We start from the raw sequence: 27,641 nt of genomic DNA, 5'->3' as shown, positions 1-27,641 counted from the left end.
TGTGCATGCATCAACTAATTGCATTCGCTTAAAGAAAAAAGGAAAACGCTATTTTTTTTTATTTACTCACTCACGGTAGACCTGCTCCACGGTTGCAAAAAGTAATGTACAATAGCTATCCCAAGTAATCCTAATTAGCTCAATGGATATTTGAGCTCTATCAATTACTTAAATAACTTAGGGAATGGGGGTGAAGAACCACTAGCCTGCGGGTTGGTAGTCCCAGCCAAAACAATTGGCTTGAAATCCAGGCAGTGTCCTCGACTCTGGTCTTGAGATACCTCTGAGAATAGTGCCCGATGAACGACGGCGCCTGAAAAGTTGCATTTCTGATTTTTGAACAACGGGTAAAGGCTAGGTGAGGAACGCATCTGGAAATTAGGCGGTGGGGAGAAAAAAAAATGTTTGATTGGGGCTCGACGTGGCGAGGTATCGGATTAAGCACAGAGCTCCACGCAGTGACTTCAAATCCCTGGTGACTGCAGGTTTCTGGAATCCTGGGCTTAAGCAGTTGCCCTAGAATTCCCTCACCTGCCTTTTATCAGCAGCCGTATTGACAAGATTTTCATTACTTCCTAAATGTCTGCACTGGCTTGCTTTATTTTTCTTGTTAAAGTTTGATATTTATATATATATGAAAGCCATTGGTAGCTCTCCTATGTTAGTCATCACCAATTTCATCATCCTTTCCATTTATTAATGGTCCTGCTTCCTCTCTAATACCTCTTTTCTTCCTGACATATCTGTGAACCCATCTTCTTCCCCTGAAACTCCTTTATTGGGAATGAACCCAGTCAATTCCGCTGCCTTTTGTTTCTGCTGCGAGCATCCCGGGGCTAGTAATCTTCTCCACGTAAAATAATGCACGTGTAGTAAAATACACAACAGATCTACTAATAACATTTCTTTATCTCTACTGCCGTAAGCACTTGTCTATATTTTTTCAGTAAATTTAAGAAACAAAATGTGGTTACATAGTATTAGCCTGAGTTACGTTTAATAAAATTTAGTCATCCTCTAAGATATATTTTGTAACCTCCCCTTGAATCGATAATTGATGCCACTCCTAAGGCAACAAACCACATTATTTCCTAAGGAAATAATCAGAAATGGAGTCTGAATTTACGTGCAGTTAACAAGGTGAACTCGTTTGAAAACAACCCAAAGCTGTGTTTTCCTAGGAAAGACAAATGAAATACTCCAAAATATTAACAGCAAAGCAGTAGAGGAATTTTGGGTCATTTATATCTTCTCATTTATCACTTTTAATATTTTGTAATTTTCCTATGGTAATAATGTATTACTTTTGTGATAAAATTCTTAAATCTTAATTTAACTACTAAAGCAACATACGTCCAATAGAACAAATTCAAACAATGCCAAAGTATGAAAAGTGCAAAGTGATACCTTGCCTTTTGTCCCACTGTGGTTCTTCTCCTGTTTTTGTTAACCCTTCCTGATATTTTTTCTGCACCTCTGTGCTTACATGCAAATACATGTGCACATACTCACATACTCACATCCACATACGTACTTAAAAAAAAAAAATAAAAACAGCCCCATGTAATGGCCTGTAGACATTTGCAAACCGATTACTAAACTGTTAGTGGCTTGAACGCAGCCATGGTGAGACTGTTTACTGCATGGATATCAGCAAACACTAATCAAAGCTTCCTTTTTAAATGAGAGCTGGTTTCTCAGCATACTACTGACCCATACTAGATATTTTATTTTATAAGTTGCTTTTTGCTTAGCAATGCAAACCATGTTCCATATCAGGACTTATAGCTCTTATCTGATTCTTTTTATGGTTATATGATTTTCTATTGCATAGATGTAATGATCTCTCCATTGATAAACTTTAATGCTTTTTCCAGTTTTTGATATCACAAACAATACTATAAGAAGAACAGTATAAAGTATAAGTATACTTATATCCCTTGATGTATTTGTGCAAGTCATTATATAGGACAGATCCTCAGAAGTGAATACTCTTTAGTCATAAAACACACAAATTTGAAGTTTGACTACTACTGGCAAATTGCTCTCTAAAATCAATGTTCTAGTTTGTATCCCAACCAACTCTCTATCCTCTGGCCACCACTTGATATTATCCATCTTTTAAAACTTTGTAATTTATAGGCAAAATAATTGGTACTTTATTTAATTATTATAAGCTAATCATATTTTTAAGCTTTTAAAAAAGTTTTTAATGCTTATTCATTTTTGAGAGACAGAGAGCAGGAGTAGGGGAGGGGCAGCGAAAGAAGGAGACACAAAATCCAAAGCAGGCTCCAGGCTCTGAGCTATCAGCACAGACCCCGATGTGGGGCTTGAACTCACAAATTGTGCGATCATGACCTGAGCCAAAAATCAAGACGCTTAACTGACTGAGCCACCCAGGTGCCCCATATATATTTTTAAACTAAAAAAAATTTTTTTTAATGTTTATTTATTTTTGAGGGAAAGAGAGAGCACAAGCAGCGGAGGGGAAAAAAGGGAGGGAGACACAGATTCTGAAGCAGGCTCTAGGCTCTGAGCTGTCAGCACAGAGCCTGATGCGGGGCTCAAACTTATGATATGTGAGGTCATGACCTAAGCTTAAGTAGAACACTTAACTGACTGAGTCACCCAGGTGCCCCTAAGCTAATCACATTTTATAAGTTTATTGTTCACATACATTTCTTCTAGTCTTTTGTTATTGATTTGTAGTCACTCTTTATATATTATGGATATCAAACTTTTGTTATAAATGTAGTAAATATTTTCTTCCAATATATTATTTTTCTATCTTCTTTAAGGCTTCTTTTACCTTATGAGAGTTATAATTTTGTTTTATGACATCCAAGTTACATGTCAGAATTACAAAGGTTTTTCTAATCTAAGGCTATACAATTATTAGGTGATGCCCTTAGACTTCTTCTGTATGTTTTCATGGAAAAGGCCAATTCAGTTCCTACCTAAAGACCCAAAGAGTGTTGGAATGATCTCCTCTCTGCTTATTTACTTGCCCCCATGAGAGGAGAAATTGCTAATTTTATTGGTGAGAATTTTGAGTGTTTTTTGGGCCAGATTTACAAATATGTGGCCTGAGTGTTAAAAAGTCATAGTTTTCTATGGCCCATCCTCTTGGCTTCTTGGGCATTTACACTAAAGCATGGAGAGAGGATGGAGAGAAGGGCATGTGGGAATAATGGAGAGAACAGTTGGTCTTACATCATACAGTTTTGTAGAAGGGACTTTTCAATGTTTGTTGAAACTATGAATATAAGATGTTTGAGGAAGCAAAGAAAACAGACAATTAAAATTTGGGTTGTCAAGCTGTGAGAGATACAGACAGGAAGTAAAATGGCCATTAAAATGCTACCCACCATTGTAGCATACATTCCTAGTGTTTAGTTTTATGGTCCATGTGCTTGTTTGTCCCTTTGAAGTTAGGGAGGGCCATTCGACGGCTCTGGCCAGTAGCAGGTGGGGAGAAGTGATGTGTGTTACTGCACAGCCAGAACCTTAGTTGAGGCTGTGAGTCCTTCAGTGGCAGTTGGTCATGGAAGCATGTGTTGAGAAGGACCCTCTGTCAGCAGGGTCTCTGAATGACTGTGATGAGCAGCGACTCCTCCCGCCCCAAAGCATAGAGCGTGAGCACGAAAACAATGCTGTTTTAAAGTCCCTGAGATTTTGTTGCTGTTTATTACTGCAGCCTAACCTAGCCTATGCCGACTGTCACATTCATCCACAAATGGGGTTGGCCCCACCCCTCAGCTCATTCCTTTTAATGCCAGCCTCCTTAGTGGGGCCTGCCTTGCCTCACCTGTTTCCGAGCAGAAAAGGGACCTTATCTGAACCTGCTGGGAACCCAGGGAGATGCCTGCTCTTCCTTTGTTTCAGCATTTCATTTCCATGTGGATGGCTAAGTCATATCTTCAATGCACACTGACCTGTTTTTAATTGGGGCAGAGCAAATAGAAATCTTTTTGTCCCAGGCTCTGTCCTATGCTGCCTCCAATCAGAAAGCCTGCCTTTTGGCGGGGGTCGGGAACACCTGCCAGGGCACGAATAAAACTGGCGCTTTGATCCCCATTGGGCAAGTGACTCTTGAGGGTGTCTATGTTCCCTGTAGGTTGGAACCCAGAGGGGATAATGGAGAGAACTGGACTTTTTCATATCCAACAGAAGAGCTTCTCCTTCATTTTATTCTTGTAGGAATTTTATATTTAGATCATAGGGGCAAAGTTTTAACAAGTTATATTTTGCACATTATTGTGTTTAACATGACACATTTAATTCAGGAATGTAGTCCTCAACTCCATCACCTTTCAGTGTAAAAATGGCAAGGAACTACATTAGAGGAAAAAAAAATGTAGCTCTTGGAAATTTCACTATCTGGTCTAGGAATGGACACCAGTACCGCAAAGTAGCAAGGGCTGTTTGTGAGAGCCATTTGGGTGACATTATTCTGCTGTCTATAAATATGTCCTAGCTACAAGAAGACCAAGGAGGGGCCACTCCCCTGTAATGCTCACTTAGGGAAAAGGAGGCCTGTTTTCCAAACCAAGGCGAGTGCCATTGCAGTAATGGGGCCTCAAACAGGCAAAATTGTATGTGTTGTCAATGGCTACAATGTAATTTTATTGATTTACAATGTTTAAAGTGAAGACATGATTTCTAGCTTCTAGAAGGTGTCACATTGGAGTAATTGCACCCCAACTGGATTTTATGACCAGAAAAGAACATGGTAATGCCCACACAGATTTCTCAGGCTGCCTTGCATTTGTGGCTGATCAGTAATCAGGGAGTTATTATTAGCAATTGTCGTGCTTGGATACTCATAGAAGGCACGGATGTTGTGTGGCATGGATATGGTTTTAGCAGACATATTTGAATCGTCCAAAGGAAATCATCTTCCTGTCGCTTCCTTGGTTTAGTCCAGGCCCCTTCTGTCCCTTTGGTCTCCTATTGCCCAGGTTTTCACCAACATCCTCTGCTATGCCCTTTAACATATGTCATGCCCAAGGACAAAAGCTTTGCAAAATATTGCTCTCGTTAAGCAGGGCGCCTGAGTCTGGAGCAGTGTGTCTCCAGGTGTGATTTTCACATCACCTGCGTCTGAATCACTGGGTTGCCGGGCCCCTTGAAAAGTGCATCTTGGGGGCTCCTGGGTGGCTCAGTCGGTGAAGCGTCAGACTTCGGCTCAGGTCATGATCTCACAGTCCGTGAGTTCAAGCCCCGCGTTGGGCTCTGTGCTGACAGCTTGGAGCCTGGAGCCTATTTCAGATTCTGTGTCTCCCTCTCTCTGACCCTCCCCCATTCATGCTCTTTCTCTGTCTCAAAAATAAAAATAAACATTAAAAAAAAACTTGAAAAAAAGAAAAGTGCATCTTGAACAAGCACCCTCGTGTATTCTTTTTTTTTTTTTAAGTTTATTTCATTTTTGAGAGAGAGAGAGAGAGAGACAGAGCATGAGTGCAGGAGGGGCAGAAAGACACAGAAGAATCCAAGCAGGCTCCAGGCTCGGAGCCATCAGCACAGAGCCTGATGTGGGATCAAACCCACAAACTGTGAGATCATGACCTTGAGCCAAAGCCAAGGCTCAACCTACTGAGCCACCCAGGGGCCCCACCCTAGTGCATTCTTATGCACAACAGAGTCTGGGTACCTGGAAGTGAGGAAAGATGAGCCTAAACAATGACCCAAATGAAAATTTTAAAGAATATATGGGTTTTTATTTTCATAACCATCCTGTTTTATGTCTGTGTCCTATCTTTGCTCAGAGAAACTCAGATATCCAAGTTTATATCAGCTTTCCAAATAATGTTCATGCTGTTTTAAGGCAGGTCACATTAAAGATGTGTCATGTGTAAGAATACATGCATAAGAATAGATCTTATACATGCATATTTTACGTAAAGAAGTTTGGGGTTCACCTGTGCCATTTTTGACACTGAAAATGCTTCAAGATCTTTTGGGAGAATTGTCTCTAATTCTAAGGAGCAGACTGTAGCATTTATATTTGAAATTAAAATGTTAGTTTTTCTGAGACTGATCCAAGTTTGGAAAGTGATTTAAAAAATATTTGCCACCTCTGTCATAAAATAATAAATGTTTTCTGAGACAAACCACTACTGTGATATGATTAAATTAGAAATCCATTTCTGTTCTTACAAGTTGTTGTGGTCAACACAAGATGTCATTTCTCACAGGCTAAAAATTGCTGACCGAGCCATGAATAAGTTGATAAATACGAGCATTTTTTCTGCAGAAAAAAAAAAAGTGCTCATGTTAGCATTTAAAATAAGAAAAGATATCTTTTCATGTGATGCTTTATTTTTTTAAATTATTTTTTAACGTTTATTTATTTTTGAGAGAGAGAGAGCTCAAGCAGGGGAGGGGCAGACAGAGAGAGAGACAGAATCTGAAGCAGGCTCCAGGCGCTGAGCTGTCAGCACAGAGCCCGATGCGGGGCTCGAACTCACAACCTGAGATCACAACCTGAGCCAAAGTTGGACACTCAACCGACTGAGCACCCAGGCACCCCTCCTATGATGCTTTATACGAAGGATGTGATTTATTTATTTTGATCTTTCTGCAGTTGTGATTGGTTTATCTGGGACACACATTAGCCAGTAATTACTACCAGCACTACTTGAAGGCACAAAAGGTTGATTCCTATCTGTGATCATTCCAGAGTTGTGGGTTCACCCATTTCTGAGCCCGTACCAAATGCAAATCTTACCTGATTTACTCTGTAGCATCTATGTAAAGCAGGCTGTGGCCTTCCAGTTAGTGACTTGTCCGGGTACACATGCACCCCACCCGCACCTTGCAATGACTTTCCTTCAAACTCTTTCAAATTGACAACCGTGTAAGTTACAGCTGTAGTACACCCCTCTAACATTTTCATTTCTCACATCTATAAGCATCATGAAGTCACAGCCAATACATCTTGAGTAAAAAACCTGTTAGCACCTTGGTCAGCTACAAGACCCAGTGGGTAGAGGCCAGCGGAGGGGGCCAGGAATTCCCACCTTAAAATGCCCCAGCACACTAAGGCTTCCTAAACACAAACTGGTGGCAAACCCAGACCTGATTCATCCCAGAAGATATAAGGAAATTTTCCAGGAATCTCCTTGCCCAGATTCTAAGGCACATCACGATTAGACTTGATGGTATTTACCAATATTTGTTTATTCACCTTAAGCCTCACTCTCTTCTGACATCTCTTCCATTATCACCTGCATTTTCACATGGAGACTAGATCCTTTGGAGTGCTGACCAACTTTGATTAAAAAAAAGGAATCTTCATTGATGCGTAATTTACATACCATTTATTCACTCATTGTAAATGTACACTTTGCTGATTTCTAATGAATTTGCAGAGCTGTGCAGCCATCACCACAAACCAGTTTTAAGACAGGTCCATCTTTCCAAAATACTTCCTCACGACCACTTGCAGCCAGACTCCTCTCCCACCTCTAACAATTCTCTCCCACCCCCAATCTGCTTTCTATCACTACAAATTTGCCTTTTTCACATGTTTTCTTTATCTATTTTTATTCTAATTTCCATCACATTTTATTTATCCATTCACGGTTGATGGACACTGGGACCATTTCCAGTCTTTTGCGATTCTAGTAATGTTGCTGTGACCATTCACATACAACTCTTTGTATGGACATATGTTTTCACTTCTCGTAGGTAGACTCCTTGGAGTGGAATTTCTGGGTCATATTGATAGAGTTATGTTTCACTTTTTAGGAGTGGGTGTGGAGTTTTGTCATATGTCTTTTCTTTATGTCTATTGAAGTGGTCATGTAAGATGATTTTCAGATGTTAAATCAAACATGCATTCCTAGGATAAGTCTCACTTGGCAATACTGTAAAATATTTTTTATCTGTGGATTGGTTGGGTTTGCTAATTTTTAAATGGATTTTTGCTTCTATACTCATGAAGAATATTGATGTACAATTTCATTTTACGATGATGTTTTTGGCTGGTTTTGTTAAAAGGGTAAAACTGACCTCCTAGAATGATTTGAAAATTCTTTACTCTTTGCCTGTTTTCTGAAAGATTGGTATTTAAATGTATGATAGAATTCATCAATGAGGTGATCTAGGATTGGCATTTTCTTTGTGGGAAGGTTTTTAAATTACTAATTTAATGTCTTTAGTAGTTAAAGATCTATACACATTTTCTATTTCTTCTTGAGTCAGTTTTGATAATTTCTATCTTTCTAGAAATGTGTCCATTTCATTGATTTTTCAAATTGGTTGGCATAAAATTGTTAATAATATCTACTTAAAATATATTTAAGTTCTTTTAGGTTAGTATTGATGCTCTCTCTTTTCTTCATTTTGGTAATTTGTGCCTTTTTTCTTTTTTCTTAATTTAGCTAATGATATGTCAATTTTGTTGATCTTTACAAAGAATAACTTTTGGTTTCACTATTTTCTCTAATCTTTTATATTTCTTTGATTTCCATATGAACCTATCTTACTTCCTTTTTTGTTTGTTTTGGGTTCAGTTTGCTCTTATTTATGTAGTTTTTTTTTTAATAGGCAGCTTATATTATTAATTTGAGACCCTTTCTCTTTTTTGTTATAGCTATCAATTTCCCTGTATGCACTGCTTTAGCTGCGTACCACACAACGTTTTATAATCCTCCTTGACTGTGAATTTCAAGAAGTGTGTTCTTCATTTTTTTTAAGTTTATTTATTTATTTTGAGAGGGACAGAGAGTGTGTGAGTGGGGGAGGGACAGAGAGAGAGAGAGAGAGAATCGCATGCTGGCTTCATGCTGTCAGTGCAGGGCTTGATGCAAGCCTTGATCTCACAACCTTGAGCTCATGACCTGAGCCGAAATCAGAAGTTGGACACTTAACCAACAGAGACACTCGGGTGCCCCAAGAAGTGTATTCTTCAATTTCCATATATTTAGGGATTTATCAGATTTCTTTCTTTTGTTGATTTATTTAATTTTGTTGTAGTCATAGAACATAATATACAATCTCAGTCCTTTGCATTTATTGAGATTTATTTTATAGCCAAGCACAGAGGTCAGCAAACTATGGCTTGCATCTTAACTTATTACAATCAGCTTCACCATAAATCTGCTGTGTCATATCTGCCATTGAGCCCCTGCAGTGAGATTTTTGTTTCACTTCTTGTACGTGTTACCTCCAGAATTTCCATTTGGTTTTTTTAAATAATTTCTATGTCTTTATTGAGGTCCTCTATTTTTTGTCATCGTCGTGGTACTTTCCTTTAATTCCTAAATGTGATTTCCTTTAGTTCTTTGAACATGTGTATAACACTGAGTTGAAGTCTTCATTGGCTCGATCTGACATTTGAGGACACCCTGGGCAATTTCTATTAACTGCCCTTTCCCCTCTGCTCTGGGTAATGCTTTCTTGTTTCCTTGCATGGCTTCTAATTTTTTGTTGTATATGGAGCATTTTTAGAAATCATATTATAGCAACTCTGGATTCTGATTTTTCCCTCCCAGTGGGTTATTATCATTGCTGTTTTAAAGAATGTGCTTATATCTTTATTTAGTAACTTATTTAGGCTACATTTTTGAAATTCATATCCTCTACAGTATGTGGCCACTGATCTCTCTGCTCAGTTCTTCCCTCCCGCCTTGTTCCTATTTTTAATCCTGACCTCTTAGGAGTTCCTCTCTTTCTACATGACCTAGTGGTGAGCCAATGATCGGTCAGAGGTTGGGCACAAACATCTTAAGCCAGTAAATCTTCTCTCAGTTGGTGGGTCTGTCTGTGGGTTCTGAAGCACATTCAAAGTGTAAGTGGCTTTCAAATCTTTTCCTTCTTTTACTTCCCACTGGACATGCTACCATCTTCTGTGCCAAGGCAGGGAGGCTCCTGGAACAACACGGAAATGTGAATAGCTTGGGCCCCCTCCATTCTTCCCTGTGTGTACACCTCCCTTTCAATCGGTCAAGGATATCAAGTGTCTCCATGGCTGCCTCATTTCCCTAATCTGTTAAATTTCTGGCTGGCCCACCAGGGTCCCTTGCGGGTTTGCAACCTCGGGTTATTGACACCGCTGGCTGTCCCAATTCATTTGTCATCGTGATGGTCACTACTGATGAATGAGTTGGGCATGGAATTTTCCAACTACTGCTCCCAATCAAGTCCCTTTCTTCCTACAGTTAAGCTGATGGATACCCACTATTCTGACCCCAAATTCAGTAGCGTTTCATTAATCTGTGCTTATTGGTTTGTTCTAAGCTTTTGGTCAGTTTCTAAGGCACTGAAGTTCTTGGCTTTGAAACATTTTTCCAGCTTTATGGTTTCTGTTTGGTGACCTCCTCACTCCACTGGTCCATTAGCATTGCTTTTTGTGTCCCCACAAAACGCAGCATCTCGGATTATTTCCTTGAGCACCTGCAGGTCCCAAGTTTTGCCCAGGTTATAGGACACCTACCATTGCCCAGTCTAGTGCTCTAATGATGGGGCTCAGGCTTCCTGGAGAAGAAAGAATTAAATATGTTTTTATTATTTTGTATTTTAATGCTGGTGAGCCTCAGGTCATGACTTAGAGTGAATTTCTGGTAGGCAAAATTCTACGAGCAAAGGAGGACACCAAGGAGAGAAAGAACAAGTCATGTTGTACAGAACACAAACAACTCATTTTTCTGCTTTTGCTTAAAATCAAACTGTAGAGCTGGCTAGTTTTCATGTTGTTTTGTATCCTAAAATATATATTTGAAAGGGTTTGGTTAGAAAATGCCCATGAGAGCCTGTGTTCAATAGTCTTCTTGTTAGTTTATATGCACATAATATTCAGAGTGCTGAGGTATCTGATGGAAAACATCAGAATGTTTGAGGAATGATCGCATTTTTCTACCCATGCTTTTCAGAGATACTCTGCAGAAATATTAATCTTGAAAAAGAAAGTCAAAGCTCCTGGTGTATGAATTGAACAATGTTTGAGTAGGGCATTTAGTAATAATCTTTGAAACTTTTATAGGAGAGAATTTTTTTCACCCAGGTGTAGCTGTTCCTCTCACATTGATTGCTATTCTCTCTGGGAAAAGGAAGTATGTTCCGTTAAAACACATGTTACTAAGGCATCTCCTCAGAAGTAATATGGACCTAGTGGGTTGGCAAGGGAAAAGGAGCCTCCTGACAAAGAGTTTGATTCTGTTTCCTTACTCAAATCCAGTGTATCCATGAGTATTTTGACCTCTCTCTAGTTCATTTAGTCTCTGCTTGATGAAGCTATGGTGTTCTTGTGATGCATAATAATGTGTTGAGAGGTGCAGAAATCAACTGTGTGTGTGTGCAATTTGTGTGGCTGTTCACCTCTCACATACTCATGAACTTTGAACCTGGCCAGGTTCTTTCCTTCTAATAATAGTCACAGGTGATAGGAGGGTGGCCACTGATCATTTGACTGTCAGATGATCCAACCCTGAAGCTCAGTGTCTACCCAGTGGCACATGCAACTTTCAGAGATCTTGGGATAACAGCAGAAAACAAGCATGTGGTGCCTTTACAATGTTTTAGGTGCTGTACTAGACTAGTTTAGTGTCCATTATTCTTTAAAAGAAATTTTTTTTAATATTTATTCATTTTTGAGAGACAGAGTATGAGCAGGGGAGGGGAAGAGAGAGAGACACACACACACACAGAATCCGAAGCAGGCTCCAGACTCTGAGCTGTCAACACAGAGCCCAATGCGGGGCTCAAACTTACGAACCACAAGATCATGATCTGAGCTGAAGATGGACGCTCACCCGACTGACCCACCCAGGCACCCCATAATGTCCATTATTCTTAATCTTTAAAATAATTCTATAAAATAGATATTGTGACTCCAAGATAAAGTTGAGAAAAATTTAGGCCTGGGGAAATTAAGTAATAAACAAATATAACAAAGCCAGTAAGTAGGAGAGTGAGATATGAGATTTCATGTATCTGATTGCAAAGCATGTGCTCCTGGCCCCTACAGTATACTGCTTCCTTAGGCCACTCACAGAAGCTTAGCAAAAACAAATGTCACTCATTCATTTATTCATATACCCAGTATTTATAGGGTGCCCAACATGTGCCAGAACCATGCTAGCTCTTAGCTTTGTCTATTCTCTTAGCTATTTGCATGACTCTGCTTCTGAGATCTTCTGTCCTGGCTGTTGGGCCTTCAGAGCTCTTCACCCTGAAGGTCAGGATCCCCAGACCAGCATCATCAGCATCATCAGGGAACTTGTTTAAAAGGCAGATCCTTGGGCCTGCCCCAGACCTACTGAATCAGAAACTCTAGGAAAATATTGAAGGGGCAGAATATATCACACTCCTTGACAGGCCTTGGTAGGGCTCATCCATGATGGAATAGCCCCTGGAGGATGATGGGAGAAGAGGGCTTACTTTTCCTGTTTCAGATGTAACTAAGTAAAGAAGGAAAATTCAAGAGACTGCATCACCGATCTATCATATGGGCCTTTTATGTTTATTCTAGAAAGTAGGTATTCACTGGGGGAAGTTTACAGTGTATTAACTATATCAAACTTTGTTTCCTACATTTGGTTCTTGGTAACTTTTTGTCTACTGAGGGACACTATGGTAGAGAATGCTAATCGTTCTTTTCCTCTTTTTAAAATTTCTTCCCTGTCCTTCTGTCCCTTTTTCCCTACTTTTCTCCTTCTTCCTCAGATATATTAAATATATATACACATTTGACAACACTACTACCAAAGATCCCTAGGGTGAAGATGGAATACTTAATTATATAATGTTCTTTTTCTTTTTTTTTAATGTTTATTTATTTTTGAGAGAAAAAAAGAAGGAAACAGAATGTGAGCTGGGGAGGCACAGAGAGAGGGAGACACAGAATCTGAAACAGGCTCCAGGCTCTGAGCTGTCAGTGCAGAGCCAGACGCGGGCTTAAACTCACAAACTATGAGATTGTGACCTGAGCCGAAGTCAGACACTTAACCGACTGAGCCACCCAGGCACCCCTAAAATGTTCTTTTTCTCTACACATGAAATGGATATTTCATTTGTGTGTTCACATGTGTATGATCTGTAAGCATATGTTGTAGGTAATTGCCAATTTGTTCTGCCCTTTACTGTTGGTTTTACCATTCTTTGGAGGGTATCAGAAACTTTCCTCAGGCTGAAATGCTGTATAAATAGTTTCGAAACATTCTATGTCTCTGACCTAAAAGAAATCAGCACTGACAAATGAAACAACAAAATGAAATTTGAAGAAATATGTCCGTAAACATTTTTAAAGTTTGTATATTTTTCCTCTTATAATCAAAACTGCTACAAGGAAATTTTCTACAACTTACATTCAGATGTATGATGCATCAAATAATGCCTTTTGCAAACAATAATTATTCTATTAATTACTATTACACAATCCTTTATAAAAAGTTACCAAAGTTATTATCAGCTCTTCCCCTCACAGCAGTCAGGGAAGGTATAATTGTTCCTATTTTATAGATAAGACTAATAAAGCCACAGAAATGGTAAGTAACCTACTGAAACTGACAACATAGTGTGGTGACATTGAATAATGGAGTGAATGGAAACCTAAAAGGAGTGGGTTCACTTTGGATCTCTGATACCTTCAAAATAACCATGTTTTATTTAATTTTCTGGGATTGAGGGGTAGAACATAATTATGGATTAATACAGGTGATGGTCATTCAAACGTTGGTATAGAATTGGAGGAGACAAATATTGAGAGGAAATGGGAACAGTAGTTCAGGAAAGGGTGCCCTGAGGAAAGATGTTGACACAGAGACAGAAGTTGAGTGGGACACAACTGTGAGCTACGGTGGGTGGCGGCTGAGGAAGAGGAGGGAGAGAAGTACTCCTTGCAGAGCACAGGAAAGATCAGAGCTTTTTTGAAGGAACTGAAAGAACATCGGTGTAAGCACATAGGAAAAAATTTATAGAAGTTGAGGATGAGAGGTGGGTGAAGGCACGTCGTGTAAAGATTATTTGTTATCCTCTGGATCATAGAAGATCCTGAAGAATCTTAAAGGGGGTTAGAGTCTCTTTGTGGGGTAGGACAACATGATCACATTTGCCATTTAAAATGATCACTGAGTACAGAGAGGAGAGTAGATTGAATGGTGGCAAGAGTACCTGAAAGTGACTTGGGCTAGACCTGGTGGACCATGGGGGACCAAGTAGGAGACACAGTCAAAAGACATCAGGAGAATGGATTGATTGGATTTAAGGATTAAGTGTGGGTGGTGAGCAAGGGGAAATGGTATTTAAATGTGTGGCTGTTAGAATGTTTTGTTTGTTCCTTTAAGCTATTAATACATTTATGAAAGAGCTGTGTGATGCTGTGATTTATATGTTGTTTACAGCTTTTTCTTTGGATATAAGAAAAGATGCAATGGCAGGCTTTCTTCCTCTAAGGCAGGAGATGATTCATCATTGTATTCCAGGAAAGCACCAGGCTCAGAACACTGCCAAACTTGAATCTTATTTTTGACAGCAAATTCTGTTTTTCTGAACACTAATAGATTCATAATTTTAAAAAATTCTGCCTTCATGAGTGAGAATGCTAAATAAATAATGTTACTGAAGTTACTCTGCCTGTTAAAGATGTTTCTTCTTAAGACCTTCAATTACAGGCAAATGGAATTTTTTTTCTTTCAAACCATGACTTCTTTATTCTTCTTTTTCTTCTCTGTGAAGTCCCATGTATTTCATTTTGTGGTTAGATTCCATATGTTTGACCAAAAACAAACATACAAAGCAGATAAATAATATTCTAGGAATTGATAGGAAAAATTACTCCTAAAGCTGAAAATAGTAGATTGCTTCTAGAGCCACACAAACACAACATACAGTTTTCTTTGCCATATCAAACAATATTACTGAGTCTTGATGTTGACGCTTCTGTCAATTTTTCCTGAGGCATGATGGAATCTCAAACTTTAAATTTGAGTCTCCTTTTATTTCTAAAAATGTTATTAGAGTATGCTTTATTTTTTCCCAGTATTTTGGTTCTCTTCTTCTTATATTCAGTTTGAATATGTTTTGTCTGGATTCCTCATCTACCAATAGGTCTCTAATCTTAAAAAACAAAACAAAACAAAACAAAACAAAACAAAACCCCACAACTTTTGGTTTTGTTTTGTTGCATTTATTTTTGCTTGGCTTTCAATCCATTCTGCTACATTCTCAGCAATATCTATCCTCTCAGGTATGGCTTCAGTTTTGTCTTTATTCTTGTGATTTTGTTTTTCTACTTTTTTCTTGAGCTCTGCCAGCTCATGTTTTATCTCTGTGGTCTTATGTGTCTTCCCTGAGTGTTTGACTCTCTGCTTTCTATTCTTGTTTTATAGAGGTTATTGTTCCATTAGGTTTAAAAATGTATAACAACATATTTTGATATGTTGTTTAAACTGTATCATGACAGAAGCTTTCTGGTGTCTGTTCCTTGCCTGCCTGGTGGTGTTTTCGTTTTTGTTTTTTTGTTTGTTTTTTTGTTATTGCTGCTACCCCATCCTTTTTATAGTATTATTTTTATATGGACAGACTATTGGTTCCTTTTTTGGTTATTACTCTAGGAGCTTAGGACTTTTTAGAATTCAGGACTAGAGCTAAATAAAAAACTATGTGTGTGTGTTGAGGGATGTGGGGGTGATAGTGTGTGTTGCTAATGTTGTTTTCCATGCCAGCAGAAACTTTTTAATGACAGGATTGTGCATATGGGGGTGCTCTTGGAGACCTTACTTCTCCCAGTCAACTGAGGACTGAAATAGGCACTGTGGGGTTGCTCACAAGTTGACAACACAAAATTTTTTGTTACCCTGTCTTACCAATAGGATGCTTTTGGAAAATATGACTTATCTGTGTGATTTTTTTCTTCTCTTCCCTTTGGAATCAAGCAAGATTCAGAGAAGCTTTATTTCTGTCTCAGCTCCTGTTTCCCAGTTCCATTGTTAAAAAAGTAATGATTGTTGGTTTTGACCTCAGAATGTGCTCTTCATGGAGAAGGGTGCTTGGCATCATTTTCTGAGCTCTGAACTTGTGGCTGTCCTCTCTCTTAAGTCTTCTCTTACCCCACTGTACTTTCATTGCTTTATGGTTCAAGGTTTCAGTCTCCTTGTTTTGTTGAAGGTGGAGTTTGTGCTTCTATTTCTCATTATCCTTATTACTTTACATGCCTTTCAAAAGGTAGTTGGGGAAGCCTCCCATTTACACCACCATTTTAAAACTAAAAATATAATTAAACATTTTTTTTAATTTGAAGAAAAAAGGTAGATTGTGGTTTTAGTTTATTCAGTTTCAAGTTATTAGTCTCAGTCTATTATTTGATTCTTAATTGTTTTTATAGTGTTTTTGACCCTTAGAAGTTCAATATTTTTGTGTAAATTGATATTTTTCTTTGTAACTTTTTTTCACTGCTCTATGATTGGAAAACAGTCCCCTATTGTAAGACCTGTTAATTTTCACACTTTTATTCTATTTTATTATAGTTTTATCTTTTGTGGTTAGCTCTTTATTCCCATTGAATTTATTTTAGTGTCTAATGTGACATGAGACTTTGAGCTGAGAGTTCCCCAGGTAATCATTTTTCTGAAATCATTCACTGAAAACCTTTTCCTTTCTCAGTGATTTGTGATGTTTTTTATGGTAGGTATTTTCTAACATAGTCTATTTCTCACATAGCAAGACCCACACTAGATATTTGTTTTTTCCTCTGGATGGAGATCAGGATTGTCTCCGGAAATCTTCTTGGTCCACCCAACTCCTGGCTGACAGGCAAGGTTAATGAATAGAATCTGTCCACCACTTGTGCCTGGCAGATCCTCAGACTATAAAGTCTGGGAGACTCCATTGAATGTCTCTCCTCTTCTAACTTTTAGATTTTCTCATCATTCCATAAAGCCAGTAACGATATCTATTTGCTCCTTGTTTAAATGTACCCGAAGCACAGCTTCCTCTAGCATGTGTGCTCGTCTCTAAATTACCTGCTCGTCCTTTATGGAAGGTGCTCTTCCTTTATGGAAGGTGATACACCAGCTTCTTAGTGAATTCTATGGAATTCACTAAGAATTCCAAACTCTACAGAGGAATTTGGAGAGTGAGAGGAGCGACTGATAGGTTGGGGGCGGAATTAGAAGAGAAAAAAGGTAAGAATCTTATCTTTGCAAGGTGAATCCTTGCATATCAGGAGTAGGCCAGATGGGCATGAACCAACCAGTCTTCTGAGCACTTCAGAGTGCCTACACTTTGGGAGTGCAATTCTGCAGTGATTCCAATTCATCACCAATCAGACACTACAGTTGCTGTGTATCTCCCCCTGAAATTTGGGAAATCATCTTTTTTCATCAGTCTACATTCTTGTTTCTGGAATTAAGTCACTTTCAAGGCTCTCAAGGATTAGAATTTGGAGATGAGTGAATCTATCCCCATGGAAACTTGAGATTGCAAGGAACGGATTTAGATGATCCTAATATTTGCAATGTCTCAGGGACATAAAATATGTTTTATATAATTAGGTATGTATGGGGATTTACTTACTTATCAGTTTGGTATTGCAAATACTCATTAACATTTCCCTGTAATTTGAATGATGAAAGGAACATCTATGAAAATTCAAATTGTGGGTAATTTATACTTGGGGAAAGAGTTTTATTAATTTGAATATTCTTAGCTCCTGACTCCATACCAACACTCTGAATCTTCATTTAATTTTTTTTATGTATTTTTATTAAAATAAAGTGTTTAATTTCCTGAGAAGATAAGAAATAGTTTCAAAGACTTAGGAAAATAAAAGTGTAAAACTACAAGTGATTCAGAAAGATGCTGTCACAGCAAATAAAGGTTCTTGGAATGTTTTTGTATGGTACCTTTTTGGTAAGCTGATAAAACAGTATGGGAATAATGAAGCAGCATAATCATTTCCATGACTTCTCAGAAAATGAGCCACATTATCCTCCAATGTTCACACAGGAACTCAAATAATAAGCTCCAAGAAGAATTTTGAAATATTATACTTAGAGATAAGATAAAGCTTTTAATTAAGAAAGAAGGCAATGCTGAGATCTTTTAGATTGAGTTCTTAGGTAAATGCTTATGTAGTTCTAGGAGACTCAGGAGAACAAAGAATAGAGGCGTGGGGAATACATTGAGAAGCTTCAGAAACTTGCATGTAATAGTTTAAATGAGCAGCCAGATCTCATTCATAAATGTAATAATTAAAACATGCTTAATTTCTTAAAACCAGAATGAGATACCACTAGGATGGCTATAATTAAAAAAAAAAAAAAAAATAGAGAGGCACCTGGGTGGCTCACTCGGTGAGCCTCTGACTCTTGATTTCGGCTCAGGTCATGATCCCAGGGTCATGGAATTGAGCCCTGCATCGAGCTCTGCACTAAGTATGGAGCCTGCTTAAGATTCTCTCCCTCCCTCTCTCTCTCTCTCTTGCTCTCTCTCTTGCTCTCCCTCCCTCCCTCCCTCCTTCTTCCATCCCTCTCCCCGACTCATGCTCTCTCTCTCTCTAAAAAATAAAAGACAAAGTGGAAAATCACAAGTGTTAGAAAAGACGTGAAGAAATTGGAAGCCTTATACATCATTGATGGGAATGTAAAATGGTGCGGATGCTGTGGAAAACAGTGGCTGCTCCTCAAAAGGAAACATATAATTACCATATGATCCTGTAATTATGCTCGTAAGCACCTTTCCAAGAGAATTTAAGACGTACATATGTAAAAACACTTGTACGCAAACGTCTATAGCAACATTATTCATAATAGCCAAAAGAAGTGGAGACAACCCAGATACCCATCGATTGATACAGCCATACAATGGAATACTTACTCCTCGGCCATAAGAAGAAATGAAGTACATGAGCACAGCCCAGATGAGCTCTGACAGTACTGTGCTAAGTTAAAGGAGCCAGGCACAAAAAGTCTCATACTGAATGACTCCATCTATATAGGATGTCTAGAACAGGTACATCTGTAAAGGCAGAAAGAATATCAGTGGTTTGGTTCTTTTTGTTTTTGTTTTTGTTTTTTAGAGCTAAGGGAGTGAGAAGACAAGGGAATATAGCTCAAGAATTTCCTTTTTGGGGGGTATCGAAGTATTCTAAAATTTACTGTGGGGGTGGTTGTACAAGCCTATGAATATACTAAAACCCGCTGAATTTGACACTCGGACATGGTGAGTTTTATGGCATGTGAATTACATCTCCAATTTCTACAAAAAAAAGTTCTCAAATTGCCACTCTAATATATGAGGGAATTTTGAAAACGTGAAAACGTAAGGAATCCCCAACTACAACTAATAGCCCCCTATTATCCAAATCTAAGAGGAATTTTTACTAACTTCAAGATAGGTGAAATTTGAAGGAAAACACAGTTGCTGGCCCAACAATGCTCTAGAGCCGGAGGGAAACAGAAAGTAGAAAATTGCCCCATCCTAGCTGCACAAAATGCAGTGGTGGCTCTCAGACTTTTTGATTTTAAGACTTCATTACAGCCTTCAAAATTATTGAGAGCTACAAAGAGCTTTCATTTAAGTGGGTAATATCCATTGACACTTATCAAATTGGAAATGTAAACTGAGGAGATTTTGAAATATTACATATCAATGCAGTTAGTGTTTTATTAATACACTTTAAGTAATGAAGTCAAAAGTTAACAAATGTTCTTACTAAAAAGCCATATTTTTCAAAATAAAATAATTTAGAAGGGTGATATTATTTTACATTTTGATGATTTTATTTAATAAAAATTTCATAGAAGGCAGTTGGAGTTATATTTATTTCTGTGTTTATTCTGTTGTGATATGTTCCTTTGGTTGAGATATATGAAGAAATCGAGTGGCACTCAGATATGCGATAGGAAAAGAAAGGAGTATTTTAGTTGCCTTTTAGGACAATTGTGGTTATTCTTTGATACCACACCAAAATCCAACAAATAGTAGTTTTGTAAAGCTTCACTGCCATGTGGAACCAAACGTCATACTAACAATAGTTTTGTACTCATTTACCCTAAAATCCATTGCTCTGCCTTGTACTTTGAAAGGATCATTTTCCCAATGCATAATTTTGCAACATCATGCACTGGTCATTTGGAAAATTCTGATTCAGTATGTTAGGTAGCTTTTCCAAATGTTGGCACGTTTCATTACACAGTACCAAAAATCATATTTGTTAATATCGCCAGAAAAGTCTGTAAGTATTGGGAAGTTCTCAAACTTTTGGTGGCAGATACAAGTTTTCTTAAATTCTAATTTTCTCTTTCATGCTTGAATTTTATCATTGGAAACAAATACTTAACAGTTGTTTGTTTTTTGAAGTGACAGGCTCATTTCATTCATTTCCTCACCAAATGTCTGCTTGCCAAACACCCAAGGCTGAAAAAGCATAGTTTGTCTATTGCTGATTTTCCAAGTATGCAACTCAAACAATCACACAAGTGCTTTTCCTTGAAACAATCATAATTTGGAATGCAGCCAAGATGCCTCGTGTGTACTTCCCAGTTCATTACACACAATATTTATTTTAAAAAATGTATTTAAGTGTTGAAATTTAATCAAACCAGTATTTTTTGCTACTCCATCAAGGAAATTTTTAAACAAAATGAAATTTTATTTATTTATTTATTTATTTATTTATTTATTTATTTATTATTTTTTTAATGTTCATTTATTTATTCTTGAGAGAAAGTGCAAGCAGGAGAGGGGCAGAGAGAGAGAGAGAGGGAGACAGAATCCAAAGCAGGCTTCAGGCTCTGAGCTCTCAGCACAGAGCCTGATGACGCGGGGCTTGAGCCCACAAACTATGAGATCATGACCCGAGTTGAAGTCAGACACTTAAGTGACTGAGCCACCCAGATGCCCCAAAACTAGATTTTTAAAAAGGTTTTATTTTTTAAAGTTATTTATTTATTTGGAGAGAGAGAATCCCAAGCAGGCTTCACACTGTCAGTGCAGACCCTGATGCAGGGCTCGAACTCACGAACTGTGAGATCAAGACCAGAGCCGAAGTTGGATGCTTAAGCGACTGAGCCACCCAGGTGCCCCATCTAGATTTTTTTTTTTTTAATTCTAGTGTAAGTTCATGGATACTACAAATGTAGTTTGGTACCATTGTTAGGATTTATGCCAAGACATCAGCAGTTTTGTCCACCATGGCTCTTGCATCATGAGTAGAAGTGTCAACACAGTGAAAAGGCAAATAGTGTCTAACGTTATCACGAAATAGTTAGCATTACAACATTGTAGTATTACTATGAAAATAATTTTGACCCTGCAGACACCCTTAAAGAGTTTCAGGGACCCTAGGGATTTGCAACCCATGCTTTGAGAACTGTTGAATGAAAGAACTTGAAAGGGGTCCCTTTTCTCATGGCTTATCGTAGTTTGAAGCAGTTTGAACATGAATCAAACTGTGAACCTTCCTCCACTCTTCTTCACCTTTTATATGTAGTCGGAATTTATTACTGCCAAAAGCAACAGCGTAGAAAGTAAAGGGTGGAAGGCAACTGCCCGTTCTATCCTGAAATATGAAAGCTTGCCCATGAAAGCACTGAGTGGCGGCAGATACAGGCGGAGCCCCGGGAGAACTACTGCATGCTGGTGACTGTACTTTCTTATGGATAATATCAGAGTGGCAGAGAGTCAGGCAGAGAGAGCAGAAGATCCAGTATCAGCCATACTGCATAAAGCTGGAGTAGATATAGAACCTTCCGTGTGATAACGGTCTTTGGAGGAAACAACCAGAGTAGAGACAAAGAAGAAAAATTCTAAGACACTGCAAATGAACCAGGAGCTCTGTGTAAGCAAACTCCGGGTTACTGTAATCTTGAGAAAGAGATTTGGTGGTTCACTTATGTGGGCTTTTGAAAATGGAGCTAAATTCACCTTTTGGCCTAGTAAATAATAGTCTGGATAGCTTTCTTTTGAGGTACAGATACCTAGAAGGAAAAAAAAAAAAGAATAATACTGGGCTTATATAAAGATGCTACAGAACAAGGGCATAGAAACATTATTATGGACACTCTATAACAGCAAGCTTCTAAATGTGATTTATGGTAAGAATCAGAAGAAGGCTTTAGAAAATCCATTAGCATCCTTAAAAGTATATGGAAACCCACAGCCTTCCTGTCATAGGATCAGAAAATCCTCAGATGAACAGAGCAGAAGGGGAAAGGCAACAGGGCAGGATGCAAAGTGGAATTCTGTGAGGTAAGAAAGCATCTCAATGACAAAATCAAAATTAACATTAGAGAATCAACATGTAGGCTTTCCATTGACAAATTAAGTCAGCGTATAAGGGGGAGACTCACAAAACTCTTGCAAAACGGAACCCAACCAAGCCAGAGGAGCTTAACATGGTGAGAGGCAATGGATATAAAGAACAGAGAATGGGCAGCTATCTACGACTTCCTGAAGACCAGATGAAAAGAATTTAAAATAAAGCAATGGTTATGGCCATATTGAAGGACAACTTGAATCTGAGTGGTGGAAAAATCCCTGAGAATTGAAGATTGACAGGATTCTCTCGGTTCTAAGGAAATCAATGAAAGGGATCCACCCCAGAGATATCTTGAACTTTTTATCTTTTTAATAACAAAGAGAAACAGAATAATTTTTTTTCAACGTTTATTTATTTTTGGGACAGAGAGAGACAGAGCATGAACGGGCGAGGGGCAGAGAGAGAGGGAGACACAGAATCGGAAACAGGCTCCAGGCTCTGAGCCATCAGCCCAGAGCCCAACGCGGGGCTCGAACTCACGGACCGCGAGATCGTGACCTGGCTGAAGTCGGACGCTTAACCGACTGCGCCACCCAGGCGCCCCGAGAATAATTTTATAAGCATGTGGCAACAAACAAAAAATAATGTCATTTATAAAGGAAACCAAAACCAGGTTAGTCTCAAACATTCCCATTAGAAACAAATTCCAGCGGACATTTGAATAATCTCTGTAGAGCGCTGAGTAGCAATATAAGAGATTTACTCACATATCTTCAATGTGCAAAGGCCACGGAAAGACATTACCAGATAAACAAGAACTTGGACAATATACCCCATGCATAATCTTCTTTCAGAAATTATTAAAAGGCAAAATAAATAAATACATAAAATAAGGAATAAAAAAATAAAAAATCACTAAAAGGCAAATGAAAGATGAGTCAAAAGGGGAGTTAACGAGCTGCTATAGAACTTGAAAGCCAGTTGATACAGAGTGGACAAAATAATTATAATATATTTAATAGTTAAGAAATTGAATAGAAAGACAAGATAATATTGAAGGAAAAGATTATAGAATATAAAACACTTTATAATAATAGTAAATTTGAAAAAATGCTAAGTTAAAGACTTGAGGAATGGTTGTATACAGCTGTATGAAGCCATTCCTTTAAAAAAAAATCTTACAGAGATGGGATGCTTTTTTGATATCATTATATTCTCAACTATGATAGTTACACACTAAAACCTAATATATATATATATGCATATGTATATAAGGTATTATATATATATATATTTTTTTTTAAATAGTAGTAACAACTTAAGGAACTAAAAGCAGGCTATAAAACTTCTAAATTTCTAGCAAAGATCAATACAAACACACACGAATCAAACAAAAACTGGACAAAACAAACAAACAAAAAAAGAGGCAGAGTAACTGAAGAAATGAAAAGAATAATAAAACTATAAATAACTGAAAACAAACACTGAGGTAACTTATTTAAGGCCAAATCTACTGATTATGACAATGAATATAAATGTTTTAAATTTCTCCATAAGATACAACTGCAGGGGCGCTTGGGTAGCGCAGTTGGTGGAGTGTATGGCTCTTGATCTTGGGAGTTTTAAGTTCAAGCCCCATGTTGGGTGTAGAGATTACTTAAAAAAAAATTAAAATCTTTAAAGGAAAAGATACAAACTGCAAATCCAGATATCTTAGTGACAAGAAGCACAACTAAAATAAAATACTATAAAAATGGTAAAAGCAAAGAAAAAGCAAATGTTTATCATTAAAATTTAAACAAACAAAAAGTAGAACTCAAGACAAGAAATACAAAGTGATAAAAATAGAATAGAATCACCTGAGGACACAATAGCTTTTCTATATAAGAGCAATAACCATGTATATAACTTCATTATAGAGAGAGGAATTGATTTTATTCAAAGCAAGAACAAAGCAAAATATTTGGAAATTTTAAAATAAAAATGTCTATAATAAATATGAGACAAACCCCATATGTGACTAATAAGAAAAGAAAATTTAAATAAATGAAGAAAAGGACCATTTCTTGATGGTGGCACTGAATATTATAAAGATATTTATTTCTCTCTTTAATTTTAGAAGTTGACAACAATGGTTCTAAATTTCATCTGGAAAATAAACAGCTGAGAATATGTATGAAATTTTTTTAAAATTGGAATAGAGTACAAAGGATTTTGCTCTAATATATATATTATGTAATATATAATATACATATTGATATATGTTAATCTAATTTCTAAAATGTATATATTACATACGGTATGTATTTATATACTTAACATACACATATGGCATTCTGTATGGTCACACATATATATCGTACAAAACCAGAACTGAGATTCCATTAGAACTTTCCATTAGATTCCGTTAGAACTGTGCAAATGATTATCCAATTAATTGTGCTCTAAAAATTGACTATTTGGGAAACTGTAACATTTTCAGTTAATGCCATATAGCCACATAAACTCCAGATAGATTCTAGAATTACATTGAGGCTAAAAATCATAGAAAATAAAAAATATTGGTGAATGTTTATGCCTTCTCGTGGATGATTTCTCATCATAAAGGCAATAGTATAAGACGTGAAGGAAAGAAAATTGATAAATATGACTGAATACAAATTTTTTATATATTTCTTAGAAAATCAACATTAATAAAAAATCACAGAGAAATAACAAATTGTAGAAAAAATATTTGGAGTTCTTGCAGCTTGGAATCAAGAAGACTGCCAAAATAACATGTTATTTACCTTTGTTCATCTCAATTTCATTATCAGTGACAAACACCAGCATAATAACGTTCTTGTTTGTTGAGAAGGCTAGAAATAAAGTATATACTTAGAGCAAAATAAGTTTCAGCTGTTCTTTCTTATACTTCTATATATCCATAGAAAGTTCAGTGAGGGAAATACTCAGACCAGCAAAGGATGGTGATTTATGAAAGAAGAAACTTAATTAGCTAATAAACTTGAGAAATTTAACCTTGCTAATGAGATGCAAATTAAAACATTAGTAAAATGCCAGTTTCTATCTAATAAGTCAGAAAAAATTAAAATATATATATATAATATGAAAGAGAAGCTTCCTCATACACTGGGAGCATAAATTTTCCACCAACTGACCTTGAAAGCAATTTGGCAATGGTCCATACTCTTTTACCTATAATTTCACTCCTGAGAATATATTTAAAACTGTCAAAATTTTATTTTTGTGTGAATAAATGGACACATCTTAAATCAAGGGACTCCAAGGTTTTGTGATAACCCAGCTTTACTGAGGAAAATAATTTTTACCATGTACTCTTAATATATGTACGTTTATTTATTTATTGGTTTTTGTACATTCATTTTTACCACTAAAAAACATACCCCAAATGGAATTGAAAAATTTGAAATAAAAATAGAAATTCTACCACCTGGGTGGCTCAGTCATTATGCATCTGAATTTGGTTCGGGTCATAATCTCACAGTTCATGAGTTTGAGTTCTATATCAGTTGAGCTCGAGATCTGCTTTGGGTGAACATGAGCCCTGTTTCTCTCTCTCTCCCTTTCTCTCTCTCTCTCCCCCTTCTCTGCCCCTCTCTCACTTGCACCCTCTCTCTCTTTCTCAAAAAAAAAAAAAAGAAAGAAAGAAAGAAAGAAAGAAAGAAAGAAAGAAAGAAAGAAAGAAATTCTAATGCTTTCTTCCTGCACCCTACTGCATTGTGCATTGTCTTGCACATCTCCTGGTGTGTATTCACCCAACTTCAAAACCACAACCCAGAATGTTCTGCAGTTAGAAAAGAATTAAATGGGGGCATCTGGGTGGCTCAGTCGGTTAGGCATCCTACTTCAGCTTAGGCCGACTTCAGCTCAGGTCATGTTCTCATGGTTCGTGGTTCAAGCCCCTCATTGGGCTCTGTGCTGACAGCTCAGAGCCTGGAGCCTGGTCCAATTCTGTGTCTCCCTCTCTCTGCCCCTCCCCCACTCACGCTCTGTCTCTCTCTCTCTCAAAAATAAATAAACATTAAAAAAAAAAAAAGAAAAAAAAAGAAAAATAAATCATGGCACATCCATCAGAGTAAATATTATTGAGATCACAACTTTGGATAATGTTGAATTTGAGAACATGGTTACTATATAATAATAACATCTGTGAGGGCGAATAAGGTGCCCAGCTGTCTCACCATGTACTAGCTGTAGCACATATTAGGTCTTCGATAAATATTCATTGAATGAAAAAGTGAGTTATGTTATAGAAGCAGGACACTAACTTGTATATGCAATGTGGATCTAAAAACATGAACACAGATTACAAAGATTGTATACAGATATACTATACGAGTGTGTGCATATATATATATACATATATATGCATGCATATGTATAATTTCAAAAATGAAAGTGAGTTACATAATTGTAAAGTAAAATTCAAGGTAGATAGTGAAAAAATAGAGCTTAAAATACAATATGACTGTCAAAATGAGCGACAATTTTGAAAGGATAAAAGATAAAATCTGAAATATCGAGAATATGAAATAAACCATTCAAGACCCCAAATTGTGACTCAGAGGAATAAGAGGAATTTATGAAAGGTTTTCTTTTATGTCAAAGTTATTATAAATCTGGGTTGTCCTAGGATGTGCATCGTTCTGAAACGTTGGGGAAGCTTGGTAACCCTTTCCTTAGAGTATGCCTAAAAGGTGGGAGTTCTCACATTTCAATGTTTGAAAGCATTTCCTGAGGATCTTGTTAAAAGTAGGATTCTGAGCCCCGCCCTCTGCAATTCTGATTGGGCAGGTTTGAGGAAGGGTCCAGGAATCTAACCCCACCTGGCCCAGGTGGTTCTGATCCCCCAGGCCCTGATAATCACAGTTGGAAGTTGTGGAGGTGGGACCAAGCATTTACCCTTAATCACACAGAACCTCAGCCACATGGCCCATCCAGAATAAATGGCAACAGAGAGTTGGCATAGACAGAAGTGGAGGCTTGAAAAGCAGTAGCTTTTTACAAGTGCCACCATGTAACCAAAAGCTGCATTAAGGAGAGGACTCAAAAACAGAAGTCTCCAAACTGAAGTCTGTGCAAGCTATTAAAAATTGAAAAGGTTTTTTTTTTTTTTTTAATCATATGGGAGTAGGTCAAAAAGCCCAGAACACAAGTGACCAGTGTGTTAGAAGAACTTCCTTCAAGAGGTAGACCAGAGAGGTTTCTTCAAAAATCATGCCCAGGCAGTGGGAGGGACGTTAATGTCTGGAGAATCCTGTAGGTCACTGTCTTTTTCCATGTATGGTCCTTAAGACCCACTGGGAAGTGACAGTTATTATTTTAGCTGAAAGAACTATTCAGAGAGGTTAAGGTGACTTTTCTAAGACTGCACTGGGATCTAGTCAAATGTCCACAGCAACGGACTTAG

At 37.5% G+C, this 27,641-nt stretch overlaps 1 protein-coding gene across 1 annotated transcript in view; it reads left to right on the top strand.

The window, feature by feature from the left end:
- POU6F2 (POU class 6 homeobox 2) overlaps positions 1–27,641 on the top strand; it is a 490,374-nt gene that overhangs the window by 66,127 nt on the left and 396,606 nt on the right. The window lies entirely within an intron of this gene.

Source organism: Lynx rufus, unplaced genomic scaffold (assembly GCF_022079265.1).
Source record: "Lynx rufus isolate CCGP_SWC_20201006 ecotype Redwood Valley unplaced genomic scaffold, mLynRuf1.p SCAF_4, whole genome shotgun sequence".
NCBI lineage: Eukaryota > Metazoa > Chordata > Mammalia > Carnivora > Felidae > Lynx > Lynx rufus.
The sequence above is the reverse complement of the archived record's forward strand: the minus strand, read 5'-3'. Positions and strand labels throughout refer to the sequence as shown.